The 15,689-nt window shown below is 36.7% G+C and overlaps 1 pseudogene; it reads right to left on the reverse strand.

The window, feature by feature from the left end:
- Positions 1 to 337: 337 nt before the first annotated feature.
- On the reverse strand, positions 338 to 432 carry LOC124899891 (annotated as a pseudogene).
- Between the last annotated feature and the right edge of the window lie 15,257 nt (positions 433 to 15,689).

The raw sequence follows: 15,689 nt of genomic DNA on the forward strand, positions 1-15,689 counted from the left end.
CTTGTGCCATCCATATTCCCCTTACCGAGGGAAATGAAGTATTTTACATCACAAGCATTATGATCGTATTTTTCATATGAAGGTTTTTTTTAGGGGTCAAGCTAATAAAGACCCAAACTTTCACTTGAAGAATTTTGTGGAAGTATGTGCTCCTTTTGACATTGCTCACATATCACAAGAATCTATATGATTACGCTTTTTTCCATTTTCTCTAATGGGTCAGGCGGTGTTGTGGATACGTTCTATACCTCATGGGTGCATCACCTCGTAAGTCAAACTTATGAAGGCTTTCTTGGATCTATACTTTCCACCTTCAAAGTTGTTATGATTATGGGGGAAAATCATAAATTTTTGTTAATTTCATGGGGAACCTTAGTATGAAGCATGGGGGAGATTTAAGGATAAGCTTATGAAATGCACTCACCATGAGATACCAGAGAAGATTCTTCTCTAAATGTTCTATAGGGTGTTGGATCAAATCAACAAAGCCATAGTGGATAATGCAACCGGTAGATCCTTTACTAAATCATCATATAGAGTCACATCAAGTATGTTAGATCAAGTGGATAATTTGTCTAGGGGTTTGCATATGAAGCATACTGAGGTGGCCGAGGGGGCTCCCTCCTTATCCTTATGTGTAAAGATCGAAGATGTCAAGAGGAGGAAAGTGATGCAAATATGATTAAGGTGATGTCACACCTTGAACTTCTTACTAAACATGTGTTGAGAGCTTTTATTGAAAGGGTCAGTATTATAGATGCAAGGGATACTAGGGCATGTGCAAATGTGGAAGAAGAGATACTTGATGACAAGATGTATTTGTTGCCTAAATATTCAGATGGTTTCCACGTTGCATCTCAATAATAAGGTGTGAATCAAGGTCAGAACAATGAAAACCAAGGCATGTATCAATGCAAAAAGGAGGGGTGCATTAATGAAGATATTTTGGCTCAAATCTTGATTGGTGTAGAGGGGATAGAAAAGATAGTAAAAGAAATAAGGAATGACTTATCCAAGCTACATCAAATGGTTGAGTCTCATTAAACCGCTATCCAACAACTAGAGGTAGAATTAAATCAAATATCAGTGCACATCATGGAAATACAAAATAAAGAAATGTTGAGCGGTATGGTAACAAATGTTATTTTCACTCAAAGTGGAAAAAGTCTTTGCAAGGGCATGAAGTTTGATGATGATCCCGACTAAACAAAAAATGATGAGAAAAAAAATATGAAGATAAAGAGGTCAAATAATGATGACTCAAGGCCAAATGAGGTTATATTTGAAAATTCAAAGATGAAAGAATGCGAAATAGTCTCCATGCCACCCATCACAATTCCTCCCCCTTTTACTCAACAATTCAAAAAAGAGGAAAAATATAATTTCAAAAAGTTCCTTGATAATTTTAGCAACCTTTCGATCAACATTTTTTAATAGAAGCCTTGCAAGAGATGTTGGGGTATGCTAAATTTATGAAGGAATTGGTTTCCAAAAAGAGGTTTGTGGAGGATGAGACAATAGAAATAACTCATCGTTATAGTGTAATTATGTTGAGAAATATGGAAAAAAAGAAGAAAGACCCCAGTGCTTTCATGATACCATGGACCATCGGAATGTTCAAGTTTGGAAAGGCCTTGTGTGACCTCAGAGCAAGTGTAAATTTAATACCTTACACCATATTTCATAAGAGAGGATTGGGGAACCGTAACCTACCATGATAATATTGCTAATGGCCAATAAAAACATTATAAAACCTATGGGAATACTTTATTATGTTCTAGTTAAAGTCATCCGGTTCTTTCTCTTAGCCGATGTTGTGATCCTTGATTGTGCTTTGGACCATGAGATTCCTATTATTCTCGGGAGGCCATTCTTAGCCTCTGGGAGAGCATTGGTGGATGTCTAGTGTGGCGAGATAAAGTTTTGCCTAAATGATGAAGAGGTTTCATTCAATGTTTGCAAGTCCATGAAGCAACCAATGGATTTATATGTAATTTTGATGAATGATTCCATTGATGATGAGGTGACAAATTTTGATGCGAGTTTGGTGGGTGATCCATTGGTATTAGTCTTGTCGAATTGTAAAAGAGAGGAAGTTGAAGCATTCAATGAAGTAGTTTCATCTTTAATAGGACTTGGATCTTGTATCAAGAAATCGGTAAAGTTGGACCTTGATCTTAAAAACCATTAGAGCCCACCCGCAAAGCTATTCATTCTTGAGTCACTTAAAATTGAATTAAATACATTGATACCCTATCTTAAATATGTGTTCTTAGGGGATAGATATACTTTACCTATCGTCATTGCAAGTGATCATGATCCCTACAAGTGAAAGCTTTAAAGTTTATGGTAAAAAAGATTTGAACCATTGTATGGACAATTGCAAATATCATAGGAATAGTCTCCGACATCTATTCCTACAAAATCAAGCTAGAACAAAGTAATGTTCTACGTGTGGAAAATCAAAGGAGGCTAAATCAACCCATGCAATATGTGGTGAAGAAGGAAATTATAAAATGGCTTGACGCGGGAGTCATCTATCCAATCTCCTATAGCACTTGGGTAAGTCGGGTGCAATATGTTCCAAAGAAAGGTGGCATAACAATAGTCATGAATGAAAAGAAGGACCTTGTTTCCAACTGACCGATCACGAGGTGGAGGGTATGAATGGACTATCGTAAGTTGAATTCTTTGATCGAAAAGGACAATTTCCCTATGCCCTTTATGGACTAAATGCTAGATAGGTTAGTCGGGCGGGGGTGGTATTGCTTTCTAGATGGTTATTCGAGGTAAAATACAATTTTTATTACCCTAGAAGACCAAGAGAAGAAAACATTCACTTGTCCCTATGGTACATTCATATTCAAGAAGATGCCCTTTGATTTGTACAGTACACCAGCAATATTCAAATTGTGTATGTCATCAATCTTTGAAGATATGGTTGAAGAGTCGATGAAAGTCTTCATGGGTAATTTCTCGATGGTGGGAAACTCATTTGAGTCATGCCTTGAGCACCTAAGCAAGGTACGTGAGAGATGTGTGGAAACCAACCTTGTCCTTAATTAGGAGAAATGTTATTTCATGGTTAAGGAGGGTATTATTTTCATCCACAATATCTCGGGAAAGGGTATACAAGTTGATCAAACCAAGGTCGAGGTAATTGCAAAGTTGCTCCCGCCCCCTACTTTTGTAAAGGTGTTTGGAGTTTCCTTGGGAATGTCGGGTTCTATCTATTAGGAATTTCTCAAAAATATATCATCCAATGTGCAAGCTCCTTGAAAAGGAGGAAAATTTCAATTTTGATGATGCATGGTTGAAGTTGTTTAATTGTCTCAAGGATTTGCTTATGTGGACTCCCATTATTGTGGCTTCGAATTGGTCATCCCCATTTTAAGTGATGTATGATGTAAGAAGAATTGCATTAGGAGCGATATTGGGTTAACACAAGTAAAAGCTATTTTATCCTATCTATTATTCGAGCAAGACCTTGAATGATGCTCAACATAACTACACTGTTACTGAGAAAGAATTATTGGAGATGGTATATGATTTTGAAAAATTTCATGCTTACTTTTTAGGCAAGAAAAAAATGGTGCACACATATTATGCCACCCTTAAATACCTCATGGAAAATTACAAAACTAAGCCACGCCTAATTAGATGGATCTTTCTTTTGCAAGAATTTGATTTTGAGGTAAAGGATCGAAAGGGTTGCAAAAACCAAGTTGTCGACTATTTTTTTGTGTCTTAAGAGTAATCATGAAATTCATGGGGAGATTGATATTAATGATGATTTTCCCAATGAATTATTCATGTCAATCTCGGGAAAAGTCACACCATGGTATGCTATCCTAGTTATATGGCGAGTGGTGTACTCCCCGAGGGGCTTAGCTATCATAAAAGAAAATGATTCTTGTTCAACGTAAAAAAATATTTTTGGGATGGAACTTTTAATTTTGGGATTGCATGGATAGTGTGATTAGGCGTTGTGTTATGAAACTCGAAATAAAGGATATCTTTTAAGCATGTTACTCCCCAGTTTTCAGTGGTCATCTTGGGGGGGTCCGAATCGCTGCCAAAATTCTTCAATGTGGTTATCATTGGTCCACCATTCATAGGGATGCCATTGAGTGGGTAAAGATATGTCATCAGTGTCAAATACTGGGTGGCATCTAGAGAAGACATGAAATGCCTCTTAAACTGAATCTTGAAGGTGAGCTCTTTAACGTGTAGGGGATTGATTTTACAGGACCTTTTGTGATCTCCTTTGGTAACAAATATATATTGGTGGCGGTCAATTATGTTTCTAAATGGGTAGAAGTTGTGGCACTTCCGATCAATAAGAGCAAACACGTCACTTTCTTCTTGAAGAAGTTTATTTTTACACTGTTTGAAATGCTATGTGCCATCATTAGTGACAGAGGCTCACACTTTTGTAATCGGGTATTTTGGTCCCTTATTTACCAATATGGGGTAAAATGAAATGTTTTTACCCCATATCACCCCTAAACAAGTGGCCAAGTTGAAGTTTCCAATCGAGAATTAAAGCTATACTCAAGAAAACCGTGAATGTTGGCCAAACTAATTAGGAAAGGCAACTTAATGAGGATATTTAGGCATATAGGACGGCTTACAAAAACCCAATTGGTATGTCTCCCTACCAATTGGTGTTTAGGAAGGCATGTCACTTTCCCATTGAGTCTGAGCATAAATCCTTGTGGGCATTAAAAGGGTTAAACATGAATTAGGAAGAATCTTCTGAGTCAAGGGTCACTAAACTTCACAAGTTGGAGGATTTCCGACTCAAGGCCTATAAAAGTTCCAAATTGTATAAGGTGAAAATGAATAAATTCCATGGTGATAAAATACTAAGGCATAAATTTCAGGTAGGCGATAGTGTACTCCTTTACAATTCTCATTTGAAGATTTTTGCGGGAAAGCTTTGTTATAAATGGCCGGGTTCCTTTGTGATTTATAGTGATTTCCCTAGTGGTGCCTTCAAATTAGAAGATCATGAGAAAAAGAGGTTTGTAGCAAATGGCAAAAGGGTGAAACACTACAATGTGGGAGGTCCCAGGGTGGCCAAGGTAGAGTTGGTACATTTCAAAGATCCTATATATTGATAAAAAAGAGTCGTGCCACAACGTTAAATTAGTGCTTGATGGGAGGCAAACCATACTTTATACACTTATTGAATTTTGATGTTTTCTAGGTATTTTGACACAAGTTGGAAATTCAAAAAGCAGTGGGAAAATAGGGTTGGAAAGTGGCAGTTATACAAGAAAATAGAACAAAAAAAAGGAAAATCGGCCTCGGTTACCATAATTGCAATATATCCTATCATGATTGCGATAGTTCAAAAAAATATAATTAATTCTGATGCTTAAAAGAGTCCCTTTTAATCTTTGTGTTTCTTTTACATGCTGTAGCGAGGGCACTTCAACTCTTAAGTTGGGGGTGGAGTTACATTTTTGCTTAGGCACATTTGTGTTCGGGCATCGTAATCTAAAAGTCTCACCCAAGGTGAAAAGATTAGTGTGTTTCTTGTGATTGATCTCAGACAAGCCATTCCCTATCATGGATTAAGTGACTTTATTCTTAAGGGAAAATCATCTTGATTGGGTTTTATGCCATAGATTCAAGGGAAGTCTAAGTACCCATAGCATTGGGGTTTTGGGATTACCCTTATACCTATGGTGAAGTCTGAGTAGCCATATGGTTTTCCTGCATTAGAGCCAAAATGTGAGACATCATCTTGGTTTGGTGCCATCAATAACAAATTTTGCATAGTGTAAATGGAAAGCAAACACCCACTCTTTCCATAAATTTTTGAAAACCAAGGGCATGGACGTGAACAATTTTGTAACAATACTTTACCTCTATTTGTGACTCCAAAGTCATTAGTTTGTAGTATATGGTAAATACTTCCTTTTTCCTTAGCAGGAAATGCAATTGAGACTCCTTAAAAAGTTTGCATGCTATGTGTGGTGAGCCTAATTGTCTAACTCGCATGCACACTTGTTTCATGTAAAACTTGCCCCATTAGTCTCTCATGGCTAATTGTGATTATACTTAGTTAGTGAAATGATCTTAGGCCTTCTTTGTGAACATAGGAAACCACTTTAGCCTAAATTATCCTGCCCATACATAGAATAATATCTTTAGTTACCTATTTCGAGCCTTCAAGACTTTTTTTGACAACCACATTTCAAGCCTTGAACAATTTAAAGGTTATCCCTCTTTTGAACCCTACCCTCCTTAAACTTTGAAAATGAAACTTGAGGCTAAATGCCTAAGTTGGGGGAGGAAAGTTTTGGAAGAAGTGACCTTGGACAATGATATTGTAAGTGGATACCTACAAAACTAAGTAAAGAGAGAAAGTGAAAAATAAAGGAATCATCAAAGAAGGAACAACATGGATTTCAAAAAAAATAGTTAAAAAGAAAATTCTTTCAGAGAATTGGATAAATCAAGGTAGCAAAAGTTGGCATCTGTGAATTTTAAAAACAAATAAAGTGGTGTATGGTCAAAAGTTAGGTTAAATATTGTGATGTATATGTTCAAGGAGGGTGTAGTAACTTTTTACCTATGTGCTATCATATTCTTTCCCGAACCTATGTTACAAGCATAAAAAAGTCCTTCAAGATCTCCAACAAAGTGTATTCATTGTAGTGGTGATTGAAAATAAGGGCAAGTATATAGTATGATACATTGTAGCATTGAGAGTGTCGTTGTGAGAGTGAGTGTTTTTCACTTAAATCTCTTGTTTCATAATCGATAATTTGGTGTGTGGGATTTCCTTCTTATGAGGGAGCATGAAGACTAATTGAGGTAGGTGAAATTATCATCGTCCAAAAATGAGTCAAAGAAGTATAATTGAGTTGCTATCGAGAGAGAGTCACTCTTAGAGAGTTAGTGAATGTTGCATTATTTTTTTTTAAAGTATTTTGTATCTTTGAAATTGTATTACATGTTAAGGGGAGGTGTGAGAATAGTTTTGCCCATGTTTAAGAGCTACATGTACGTATTAATCAAGTTCGAAGTCATTGTGATCATTTGGTCGGCTAAATGGGCTTACAAATACATAGTCTCATTGAGTAAGAAGTAGTTTTGCTTAAGGACAAGTAAAGGTTTAAGTTAGAGGTGTTGATGAGGGGTAAATTTACCACTCATTGACACCCAAATTCATGTACACCACCGTAATTTAAAGATGTTAATGAGACAAATTTAGCATTAGAATGCACTAATTCCTATGTTTTGTCGGTATATAGGTGATGGGAAGAAAAGAGTGAAATTATCTGAAAAGATATCACAAAGGGAAAGAGTTTTGCAAAAACTTGAAAAAGACTGAGCAGTAACTGACCTTTAGTTAACGCGATCGCGGTCTGAGGGTTGATCGCAACTAGTCCAACTTCGTCAATGATGGTGATCACGATGTATTTTTCATGATTGCGTGATCACAATCAATATCTTACGATCACGAGTGATTGTAATTTAGCCCAAGGGCAGAGTTATAACTTCCCACTATAGACCCATAATTCTTAAAAGGGCATAAGCCCTTTCAGTTTGAATCATCTTTGAAATCACTTTTGTAGAATATGGAGAGAGAGATTCCAATTTGTGTGATGGAAGAATTTTATTAAATCATTCAATAAAGATACTTTTAGTTGTAATTAGGGGTGGCAATGGTGCGGTGCGGTGTGGGTTTTTTCTAAACACTCAGATTTTAAAATCACCCCGCACCGCATCACCGTTAAACCCGCAAAAATTTTCCCCACACTCATACGCACACATACCCACACCGAACCTCCCCATATTTTTTTCTTATTGAAAAAGTTTATAACTCCATTAAAAACCATAATATTTCCAATATTAGGAAATAGTAACAACCAATTTCTATTATATAACTTTTTAATATGAAATTGTCAGAAAAGTATCACGTGTACAAGTAATGATCAAATATCAAATTTTCATTAAGATGAATAAAGAAATTAAAAAAAGTTATAAATTATTTATTTTTTGTGTTATACATGTTTTTTTTAAGTATCATAAAATTTTAAGTAAAGAATATATATAAAATTACTTAAATCCGCCCCGCACCCACATAGTCTAAGTTTCGCACAACCCCACACCAACAACACCCCATTGCCATCTCTAGTTGTAATTGAATATTGGAATTTTGGGATTATTCTAGTTGTATGTTCAACTGAGGAAATAAATGTCAACTTGGGTAATTTTCTTCTTCCTATTTTCATGAGTAACTAGACATTTATCTTAGAATTATGTTGAAATAGGGTGCAAATATGTGTGGGTTTTGATTTGTTAGTGTAGATTCTTTGTTAATGATGTTGGGTTTCACTTTTTCTTTCTTGATTAAGTTGGAGTTTGTGGGTGAAAAACCCAAATTCCAAAAATCTCACATCATCCTTGAAAGAGGGATGCGAGTATACTTTTGGATCCTATATAATCCTTAAAAGAGCTATATGGGCGACAAGGTATTAGTAAAAAATAGTTAGATATATTTTATTACATTTTCATTATCTTAGAAATAAGGGTGAATTGAGTATTAGCTAGGTATTGGGCATCTTCTTAGAAATAAGGATGCCTAATTGAGGTATTGAGTGGATTTTCTTGTCACATCCATGAGGTATCTAAAAGGATCCATGGGTTATAATCTTGATATTTTGTTGAAAAAATAGTATCAAGAAACCCTAACCTAGCCTACCCATGGAGTTGTTAACTAGAATTTACATTAAATAATCATGAATCCATGCATTATTTGCCCCTAGGTAGACATAAATCCAAGAATTTTCTCTTATTGAAAGTTTATCTACATTTGGTAGTTCAAGTAGTTTCATTTAAACACTCTTCCAAACCACAAACGCCCACCAATTTTTGAAGTCAAGTTTTAATTTGTGTCTACATTGTGGGTTATTGTTTAGTTTCTCTCAATACCTATAGGATTTGATTACCAGATTCACTCCTAAAGGAATCGACCCCAACTTAGGTTGGGTTAATATACTTGACAACGATTGCCTTACCTATTTATTATTGAGTAATTTGAGCGTAATCAACTGGTACATTACAACTCTTCTCTCACGACGTGCATTATTTTTTTGATTTGGGGTCTACTATATCTTATGTAAACCCTTATATGGCTACTCATTTTTGTTTTGGTCCTAAGAGTATTTATGATCCCTTTTCTGTGTCTACCCTGGTGGATGACTTTGTTGTGGCTAGAAAAGTCTATAGGGGTGTATGACCCTGCGAAATTCTTAGCTTAAATCAGTCCTTTAAGCTTGTCAAGGGGTCCCAGATTTAAAATATTTTAGCTAAGCATTCAGACTTAGTGTTATTTTAGCCGTCGAAAGTTGGCAATCTTATTTTACAACATTAACATCCATGAAATGTTGATATTTGAGTTAACTCATGCTTAAGAATGTCAATAGGTGTTCTCGGACAAGTTTCAAATTCTTTGAACCTCGTTTAGATCATGTTTCAGTGCCTAAAATAGTGGGTCAATGTGATCTCGATGCGTCGCATCGACCATCTCATTGATAAGATAGTTTTTCCTATCTTCATTGTAAATTTCGGTGAACCAACACTGAATCAATATGGTGCGTTGGCTATCGCTTTGGCTATCACGTCGATTCTAATGACGCGACACGTTGGCCTGCGCGTCGATAACAGAGTTTTTTAGTCATTAAAAGACCGCGCCCTTGGGGGTATTTAGGTTTTTTCCCCATATTCTTCAGCGCCCAAAACACAAAATTAAGCCCTTTGGAGAGAAAATATACTCATTCATTCTCCAATTTACTCAAGAAAAAAACCCTAGGTACTCATATTTCAAATCGAGAACTCAAGAACTCACCATTAACTTTCAAAAATTCATCAAATAAGGTATGTGAAGTGTTCATCCAAGGGTTCATTCCACCCTTGGATTCCAAGAAACTCTTTTAAAGTAAATGTAGAGAGATTTCATGATTTCCATGAGTTGAATTAAAGTGTATTCAAGATTTATTGCGAGATTCATATAGAGTTAATTGATATGTGTGCTTTACCATGTTAATTCATGTTGAAACTCTTAGAATTATGTAATTAGAATTGAATCACGTTTCCTACATGTTGTTTTTGTATTATGTGCATATATTATGCCTCACAAGTGTTTGATGAATTGTCCATATGAGTTGAATAGTGAAACTATATCATGTTTAGTATGTATGCAAGTTCATGTCATGCAAGTGTTTGCTTGAATGCCCAAATGAGTTAATGATGACTAAGTAGTTAGTTACCATGTCTGAAGAATTATGCCATGTCTTTTAAGTTTATGCTGTTGATTCCTAAGGGTATTTAATACCCAGCAATTTAGTTGCTTATCTAGAGCCATGGTTAGTCACAAAGTAGAAATAGTCATGTCACGATTAATAGAATTCAATCAGTACAAAACTTAGGGAAATTCAGTGAACTCAGAATTAGTCCAGTTCAGTTCAGTTATATAGTGCGATCAGTAACAGTCCAATCTAGCCTAGTACAGTTTACAATTCACTCCAGTGTCTATTCAGTTGGGAGTAGGATTCAGAACCGAGTGAACCCAAGGATGGGGACTCACTTGTCAGTAGAGGGTGAAATCCTTAGAATCTGTCCTTGAGTTCTAGAACTATGTAGCCAGTGTAGGTTGAGACATCAACCTACCAGTTAATGGTTGATGAGGTGATCTACCTGCCAGTTGAGGGTACCACTGTTCTTATTTAGAGTACCTGCCAGATAAGAGTGACTCAGCACTTGTCCTTACCCATTGGACGGTATTGAAACCCTTCCAACTAGGGTTACTGGTTGGACCACAAATCAGTTAGAAAAAAGGCATGTCGGTTAGATGATTACTTCCCACAGTCTCAGTTTAAGTCTCAGTCTCATAATAGAACTCAGTTCAGTTCTACAAATTCAGGACTATCAGTTATTGTCACTTTACTCAGTACGGAACTCAGTATAGTTCCACAAAATTAGGACTGTCAGATACAATCATTCAGTTATCAGAAATATAGTATTAATAAACTTAGACATTAGTATATCAGTATTTGGATTCAGTACTGAATACTATCATAATCTCGTTACAGTATACGTATTCATACATGTTTTCTTATTCAGTTATACTCATGTTATTTAGTTACTATTGTTTATGCATATGAACCCATGCATTTTAGCCTACCTCAGTGAGCATACCAGTATATTCAAAGTAGTGACACATACTTTTCTTTTGCGCTATGATATCTTATATTATAGGTTCAGATGCATATGCTCCAGAGCACCCTTAGCAGTTCAAATGTTTAGGAGTCAGCATAGTGGTGAGTCCTCATAGTTTGAGGACATGGTTATTTTCATTATTTTTGTATTATTTTTAGTAGTAAGAGTTAGTTCACGACTTGTTCCATCAACTCTATAGTTCAAAAAGTTTAGAGGCTTTTCAGACTAGAGTATTTTCAGATAGTTGTTCAGTTTTTCAGTAATTATATTCAGTTTTGGTATTTTGATACCGCATTTAGATTAAGTTGTAGATTTGAACCTTATGGCATATGTTCCACCTATTTTGGTAATCATTATAATATTTATTGCACAATTATTATAGTAGGTACCGGTCATGGGTTAGCTTGTGGTCCTTCGGGATTATAAGCACTATGTAGCATTCGGGATACAGACTTGGGGCATTAAACTTGGTATCAAAGCCTAAGGTTCAATAGAATCCTAGGAATTCTAAAAGCCACATCTAGTAGAGTTGTGCATATGTGTATGGCGCGCCTCACTTAGGGATAGGAGTCTATGAGATCTTTTAGGAAAAGTTGCCCTTCTTTTAGTATTTATGTCATGCGAGTAAGTATGAGCTCCTATTAAAATCACATTCTAATCCTTTCTCATCCATTTACAAAAATATACCTCCAAAGAGGACTAAGAGAAGAGGAATAGAAGACCAGCAAGAACCCCGTACCCTTCAGCCAGATCCACTGGATGAACACGTCTCCCACGCTGAGTTCAGAGCAGCCTTCACTACCCTAGCTTATTCTGTGGCAGCCTAGAATGAACGCCCAACTACCATTTTGACCAACCCAGTGGCCAATACTGCTGCTACCAGGATTTAGGACTTTACCTGAATGAACCCTCCATCATTTACCATGTCTAAGTCAGATGAGGACCCTCAAGAATTTCTTGATTAGGTTCAAAAGGTTACTAATATTATGGGGTTGACTACTTTTAATAGCGCTGAGTTAGCTGCATATCAGTTGCAGGATGTAGCTCAATCATAATTTATATAGTAGAAGGTAGAGAGGGCCATAGATGTGAGGCCCATAGAGTGTGAGAAGTTTGCCACTACTTTTCTGGATAGGTTCTTACTATTGGAGTTGAGGGAAGCGAAGGTTTTGGAATTTATCAATCTGAAGCAGGGAAATATGATAGTGAAAGAGTATTCTATCAAGTTTACTCAATTAGATAGATATACTCCTCATATGATGATAGACAGTAGGTCTTGAATGAGTAAGTTTATGTTTGGGGTGTCTAGTGGCGTAGTCAAGGAGTGTAGGTCCGCAATGTTGATTAAGGAGATGGACATATCAAGGATCATGGTCCATGCCACACAGATAGAGAAGGCTAAGAATAGAAAGAAGGAGAGGGAGAACAAAAGAGTGAGAATAGGTAGTTTCAACTTTGATCAAACTAAGTCATAGGGTGGGAATCATTCTCAGTTCTAGCCAAAATCTTTAGTTCCATCTCCGTCCTTAGCCAGTGCTCCTGTGCCAAAATTCAGAGACAACAATAGGGATAGGGAACTAGGCCCAAGATCATAGGGCAGTGTTAGTAGTGCTTGAACCAATCCCCTTTGTCAGAAATATGGCATAAACCACCAGGGTATCTATAGAGAAGGTAGCAATGTGTGTTTTGGGAATGGCAATCCAGGACATAGAGTCGGAGATTATCCCCAGTCAAGTTCTCAGGGTCAGAATAACCGTCCCTTAGCTCAGTCTAATCGCTCGAATCAGCAGGGTGCCACTTCCAGTGCCACCAGTGGGCAATGCCAAAACAGACTCTATGCTTTTCAGTCCCGATAGGATCAGGAGAGTTCTCCTGATGAGGTCACTGGTATGTTACAAGTTTATTATTTGCATGTTTATACTTTGCTAGATCTAGGAGCCTCTTTGTCCTTTATTACTCTTTATATAACTGTTGACTTTGGAGTCAGTCCTGAAATCCTAGCAGAGCCTTTCTCAGTCTCTACCCCAGTGGGTAAATCTATCATAACCCAGTGGGTATACAGGAACTGTCTAGTTATGGTATCTAAGAATGTCTCTTTAGCAGACTTTGTCGAATTAGAGATGACTAGTTTTGATGTCATTCTTAACATGGATTGGATTTATTCCTGCTATGCCTCAGTTGACTGCAGAAATAGAATTGTTCAATTTCAGTTTCTAGATGAACCCAACCTAGAGTGGAGGGGTAGTACTTCAGTACTTAGGGGTTAACTTATTTATTACCTTTAGGATAGAAAAATGATATCTAAGGGATGTGTCTACCATCTCATTAGAGTCTAGGACTCTAGTTCAGAAATCCCTACTCTTGAACCAGTGTCAGTAGCATGTGAATTCCTAGATGTATTTCTCGAAGACCTTCCTAGAGTTCTTCCAGAAAGGGAAATTGATTTCGAAATTGATCTTCACCCAGATACTCAACCCATATCTATTTCGCCATATAGAATGGCTCCAGTAGAACTCTAAGAATTTCATGAACAGTTAAAGGATCTCCTAGATAAGGGATTCATCCTACCTAGTATGTCCATGTGGGGTGCACCAGTTTTATTCGTGTCTAAGAAAAATAGTTCTCTCAGAATATGTATTGACTATCGTCAGTTAAATAAAGTCATGGTCAAGAACAAGTATCCACTTTCTAGAATTAATGACTTATTTGACCAGCTTTAAGGAGCTAGTTATTTCTCCAAGATAGACCTCAGATCAAGCTATCATCAGCTTAGAGTTAGGGAGTGTGACATCTCAAAAATAGCTTTCAAAACTCGGTATGGTCACTTCGAATTCTTAGTTATGTCCTTTGGTCTTACCAATGCCCCAATAACTTTTATAGACTTGATGAACCGTGTGTTCAAGCAGTACTTAGACATGTTTGTCATAGTCTTCATAAACGACATTCTTGTCTACTCCCGCAGTGAATATGATCATGCAGACCATCTAAGAATAGTATTACAGACTCTTATAAACCATCAGCTATTCACCAAATTCAGTAAGTGTGAATTTTGGCTATGGTCAGTAGCCTTTCTTGGCCATATAATTTTTGTGATGGTATTAGAGTTGATCCCCAAAAGACCAGAGCAGTGAGAAACTAGCCCAGGCCCATCTCTCTTTCAGATATCAAGAGTTTCTTGAGTTTGTCTGGCTATTATCGATAGTTTGTTGAGGGATTTTCATCTATTGCATCCCTTATATCCAAATTAACTTAGAAAAGAGTCAAATTCCAGTGGTCAGATTCTTATGAAAAAAGTTTTCAGGAGTTAAAGATTGGACTCACTACAACTCTGGTTTTGACCCTACCAGGTGGTTCAGATGGCTTTGTTGTGTATTGTGATGCCTCTAGAGTTAGCTTGGGGTGTGTTCTTATACAAAGAGGTAAGGTCATAGCCTATGCCTCTAGGCAATGAAAAGAATTACCCTACTCATGGTCTTGAGTTAGCAGCAGTAGTTTTTGCCTTAAAGATTTGAAGGCACTATTTGTATGGGGTGCACGTTGATATGTTCACTAATCAAAAGAGCTTACAATATGTGTTCTCTCAAAAAGATTGAAATCTCTATCAAATAAGGTGGTTGGAGTTATTGAAAGATTATGACATGAGTGTCCTATATCATTCGAGAATATCCAATATAGTGGTTGACGCTTTCAGTAGGATGTCTATGGGTAGTATTACTCATGTCAAAGAAAGTAAGAAGAAGTTAGCTTAGAAAGTTCATTAGCTAGCTTGACTAGGTATTCTCTTAGTCGATTCAACAGAAGGTAGTGTAAGGGAGCAGAGTAGTTCAGAATTATCCCTATTTTCTGAGGAAAAGAAAAAGCAGGATAGGGATCCCAGTTGAGTCAAGTTGAAGGAATCAGTCAGAGATTAAAAAATAGAGGTTTTCTCCCAAGGGGAAGATGGTGTTTTACGTTTTTAGGGTCGACTATGTGTGCCAGGAATAGATGAATTGAGGTATCAAATTCTTAAAAAAATAGATGGTGCAAGATACTCTATTTATCCAGGGGCCACTAAGATGTACCATGATTTGCAGGAGATTATTAATGGAGTCGGATAAAGAGAAATATAACAAATTTTGTGGCTAAGTTCTCAACATGTCAGCAGGTTAAGATTGAGAATCAGAAGCCTAGTAGGTCCATGCAGGAGTTTAACATTACCACCTTAAAATAGGAAAAAGTGATCATGGACTTTGTGATGGGTTTACCTCGTACTCATCATCAGCATGATTCAGTTTAGGTTATTGTACATAGGATGAACAAATCAGCTCATTTCCTACTAGTCTATACCTCTTACTCAGCTGAGGATTACGCCAAACTCTATATCAAGGAGTTTTTTAGATTGCATGGTGTTTCATTATTCATTATCTCAGATAGAGGTAACCAGTACACCTTTTCTTTTTGGAAAGCAT

The sequence above is a fragment of the Capsicum annuum genome, chromosome 6 (assembly GCF_002878395.1).
Source record: "Capsicum annuum cultivar UCD-10X-F1 chromosome 6, UCD10Xv1.1, whole genome shotgun sequence".
Classification (NCBI taxonomy): Eukaryota; Viridiplantae; Streptophyta; class Magnoliopsida; order Solanales; family Solanaceae; genus Capsicum; species Capsicum annuum.